At 35.3% G+C, this 5,057-nt stretch overlaps 1 pseudogene; it reads left to right on the forward strand.

Moving 5' to 3' along the window:
- The first annotated feature begins 1,101 nt into the window (after positions 1-1,101).
- LOC149228791 (transmembrane 9 superfamily member 11-like) lies at positions 1,102-4,818 on the forward strand (annotated as a pseudogene).
- Positions 4,819-5,057: the final 239 nt, after the last annotated feature.

A 5,057-nucleotide genomic window follows, 5' to 3' on the forward strand; every position in this document is an offset into this window, starting at 1 on the left:
TGTTAGCAATATGTAATATTTTTCGGTAGCCTTGTGTAAAAACAAATGGAATTAGAATACTTTTTGTAAAATTTATTAGCAAGTAATTTTTTGAATTATTATTCTATATTTGTTCATTGATGATTATATAAAAAAATTATTACTATATAGAATAACTTTAGTAAAGGAAAATTAAGTTACACAACCATTAAAGATTATTGTTGTAGGTAACCTTGCATTATTTCCATGATTCTTTTAATTAGGTTAGTTAATCACATACTTGATAATGTAAATGTCAATCATGCATGGAATAAACATCACAAGAATGACACAACATGAAACGTCATTATTAGACATCGATATACTTTGGAAACCCCATAGGGTGAAAATCAACAAACATTTAATTTTTATTAAATGCTCATGAGGGTATTCACCCCTCACTCAATGGTTTGTAAGGGAGTCCATCGCTTGACCATTGCCATAAAAGTTTACAAAAAATATCATCTTAAATGCAACATAAATAGTTATCATTTACCCACAAATTCTTGAGCATTTTGTTTTTGGGGTCTGGTTCTTCCCATCAGTGGACTATCCTACAATTGACATTCCTTTAACCTGCATAGATCACTAGTCTATTTCTTGCCATAATGTTAAACATAATACATCTTTTGTATACATCACAATCTTTTTCTGCAACTGCTAGCACTAGAACACATAGGGGGGTTTTAAGACAATATTTGAGACAATTTCTGGGTAAATTTTGTTAACTCGAGAGAAAACAAAAAATGTGTATAGTCTTAGATATTGTCTTTAACTGAGTTTCTCAAATTATTGTCTTAAAAATTTGTCTCTATAAAGACAATCATATAACACAAGCATTCTTGTCTCATTTTTGTCTCTCGAAATACAGTAGTTGGAACTAAAGATATATTGTCTTTATAGAGACAATATGTCTTTAGTTCTAACTATTGTCTCTATAGAGAGAATACAAAATTACATTTAAAGATAATACAATCACTTTTGTCTCATTAGACATAATATAAAACAATGAATCCAAAAAAATATATCACCATTGAAATAAATGAGTATAAAAAACATTTAGTTAATTCATGTTAGGGCACAATGGAATCGAACCACCAACCTCCAGTTTATAAGGAAAGTGCTCTTCCATTGAGCTAGTACCCTTTAAGGAATTATCTGAGGAGCTATGGAAGTCCTTAAAATTGTATATATAATGGCATTGATTATTAAAAAATGCTCTAAACATAGTGCCATATTTTTTGTAAAATCTATAATCTATAAACTAACTAAAACTTCAGATTACAGATTACAGATTACAGATTTATGGGTGAAGGTCAATTCCCTTACCTCAATCAAGACAGAGCTTCCCTACAACTATTACAACCTGCCCTTCTGTAAACCCTTAGATGGTGAAAAGGACATGGAAGAAAATCTTGGGGAGCTCCTCATGGGGGACATGATCGAGAGCTCTACACTCATATCCCCAGAGCTCAGATTTATGGGTGAATTTCAATTCCCTTACCTCAGTCAAGACAAAGCTTCTCTACACTTATTATAGCCTTTCCTTCACAAACCCTTAGATCATGTGAAGTACATGGAAACAAATGTTGGGGAGCTCCTCATGGGGGATAGGATAGAGAGCTCACCATATCACTACCCTTGGGGCAGAGCAACAAAAGGTGTTGAAGCATAGGATCGATAATCTCTGCTAGGTGAACTTGATGCTTGAAAACCTTCCCGTCATTCGGTACACAAAGCAATACAATTTTAGCCTTCGGTGGACCAAGTTTCCAGTAAGATTCTATGTCAATAAAACACATTATGTTTTCAAGCACCTAAAATTCACTATTCTAGTGCACAGGTATGGAAGTGACAATGTTTATAAGGCCATTGGGATAAGAGATGACATTGATACAATGTCGGTCTACGACAAAGATCGTAGCATGATCCCTGGATTCATGGTTGTGGGGTTTGAGGCTTTTCCTTGTAGTTACCAACATAATATAGAGGCATCTTCAAATCTTAAAATGTATGGAAAGTATCCTACTGCCATTGACTGCAGCCCATCTGGGGGAGGACCTTATCAAGTTGTAAAGGAAGGACATCCAATTGTTTTCTCTTATGAAGTTGCCTTTGTGGAGAGTGATATCAGATGGCCATCAAGATGGGATGCATACTTGAAGATGGAAGGAGCCCAGGTGCACTGGTCTTCAATTATCAGCTCACTCATCATCATTCCTTTCATTGACGGTGTTGTGCTTGTGATCTTCCTTTGAACTGTAAGGCGAGATTTGACATGTTATGAGGAGTTGGACAAGGAAGCTCAAATGAATGAAAAACTCTTAGGATGAAAAATTTTTGTGGGTGATGTTTTATGGTCCCTTGCTCACTCAAAGATTCTTTGCCTTATGGTGGGTGATGGAGTGCAGATATTGGGTATGGCAGTAGTGAATATTTTGTTTGTTGCCTTTGGCTTCATGTCTCCAACATCTCAAGGAACTCTCATCGTTGGAATGTTGTTTTTCTACCTTGTTCTTGGAGTTGCAATAGGTTATCTTGTCATAAGAATGTGGAGAACCATTGAAATGGGGGTGGGGGGGTGGGGGAAGGGGATCACAAGGGATGGAAATCAATCTCATGGCATGTTGCATGCTTTTTCCCTATGTTTCGGGGAGCTCCCCCCCCCCCCTCCATCGATCCCGCTCCCAATTCGTGCTCTGGGCAGGAGCGACTCGGGAGTGCGCTCCCTAAAACAAATTCGCTCCCTGCGATTTCGGGAGCGTTTTGCATTTTTTGCAATTTTTTTTTTTTTTTATAGTAATGTTTGAAATGCAATTTTTTTTGAAAGAAACAAATAATTCTTGAGTGGGGCAGCTTAATGATCAAGTCTAGGCCCTAGTATTGATATGTTATTCATGGCAATGTTAAATTCTTAAAGTAAAAGTGACATTCTCCTTAATATTCATTTTCATCCTTTTACTTAAATTTTTAACATTACCATGAAATGACTCAGGATGTTTGAGAGTGGTTCCAGCCTCATTGGATTTCATATGGAGAAAGTAGAATTTTAAATTTCATTCAAAATCCAGCAGACTTATCAATTTTTTAGGATTTCAGGTTTGGGGGATTGCAATGTTTCCATTGAATTTTGTCATGTATTAGGGTATGGAACTCGTATTTAATCAAGAGCACCAATCCCTCTATGTACCTTGATGTTAGTGACATTGGTTGTCGAACTCCTCTATCATGACCCTCCTAAACATGTACGCATCATCCAAACAAAATCTTGACTTGACATGCCATGCTTGTTCTATCTTATGTTAATGCTTAGAGGATGATATTAATGACAAAGATCCCTATACAGATACAGAAGTAATGACAAAGATACCTCTGGATATTAATGCTTAGAGGGTGATATTAATGACAAAGATCCTGATTTTCCAACAAGACTAAAAAATTAGACATTTCTCGTGGTGGCAAGAGGCCCAAGCATAAGAAATAGATAATAGATTTACTTCTCTTTTCTAGTTTCTAGTAACTTTTATAACTATTGACTCTTTCATATTTATTATGATATTTTTTTAAACAATATATGACAATTTAAGTTTGAAGTTGGCAATTATAACTCATTAGTAATGAATTATGAATATGATGCTTCATGAAAGTTGAAAGTTGTTTCATTTCATTTCATGTTAGATATTATTTGTTGTAATGGTTACACTTAGCTTACCAGTACAACTTTGGTGATCAATGATGATAAATGTTATATATTGAATTTTGAAAGCTTGAAACTTTAAGATTGATGAATCATGAGACTCAATATGTTGTATGTTACTATGTTACTGACTTGTAGACGTGGTTGATGAAGATTATAACTTCTAGATGATTGTTGTTGTATGGTTCAATCTATGTTTTTTTTATGTTTTTTATATCTAATTCATTATTCTACATGTTTTTGTTGACATATATGTATCAAAATATAAAAAATATAAAAAATATATGTATTATATAAAAACGCTCTGGGATTCGCTCCCAAACTAGGAGCTTCTGAAAATGTCGCTCCCGCTCCTGTTTTCACTCCCGCTCCCCGCTTTCGCTCCCGCTCCCCGCTTTCGCTTTCGCTCCCAAGTAACACTGCTTTTTCCCATGCATTGCTTTCTTGATTCTCACAATACTTAACTTCCTTCTATGGGGAAGTCAAGGCACTGGAGCTATACTGATCTCTTTATTTATCGTTCTTTTGGCCCTATCGTTTTGTATTTTTGTGCATTTGACTATTTTCGGTGGGTTTTTTGGAGCCAAGGCACCAAATATTGAATATCATATGAATACTAATCAAATTATTAAATATATTCCACCCCAGAGGTATCCTTCTTGGTTGCTTGTTCTTGGTGCAAGAACACTTCCTTCCGGCACTCTTTTCATTGAGCTCTTCTTCATCATGTCAGGCATCTAATTGGGGTGGGTTTACTATGTTTTTGGATTTCTCTTTATTTTGTTGATTCTCCTTGTAGTTTTTGGTGCCGACATTTCTCTAGTTCTCTAGTTCTTACTTACATGCACCGGTGTGTGGAATATTGGAAGTGGTGGTGGAAATCATTCTTTGCATCTAGATCCATGTCAATTTATATTTTTCTCTATTCAATAAACTATATGGTGTTTTATCTGTGTAGCCTTAGTGGTATTGTATCAGTTGCTTTGTACATTGGATGATATATGCTTATGGTCTTTTCCATCATGCTCACCATAACGACCATTGGACTCCTTGCATCCTTCTCGTTTGTGAATTATCTATTTTCTTATGCTAAACTAAATTGATGGGCAAATCACAATAGTGGTCAGTGGGCTCCAAGTTAGGGGATTGTCTAAAGTGTATGTAGTATGAAGTTGTCTTGAAGCCTTTGAATTGTCTACAATGGGTTTAGTTGGTTGATGAGACCTAGACTCCCAATTCTATGCTCCTCACTAAAAGTTTCAGAATATGAATGATTTGATAGTTATTTTGTATAACATGATGGTATGATCATTTGAAGTAGTTCCTTAGAAAAACAAAACAC

The sequence above is a fragment of the Pinus tabuliformis genome, chromosome J (genome assembly GCF_031772625.1).
Source record: "Pinus tabuliformis cultivar Carrire ecotype Pingquan chromosome J, CPIR1, whole genome shotgun sequence".
NCBI classification, from domain to species: Eukaryota; Viridiplantae; Streptophyta; class Pinopsida; order Pinales; family Pinaceae; genus Pinus; species Pinus tabuliformis.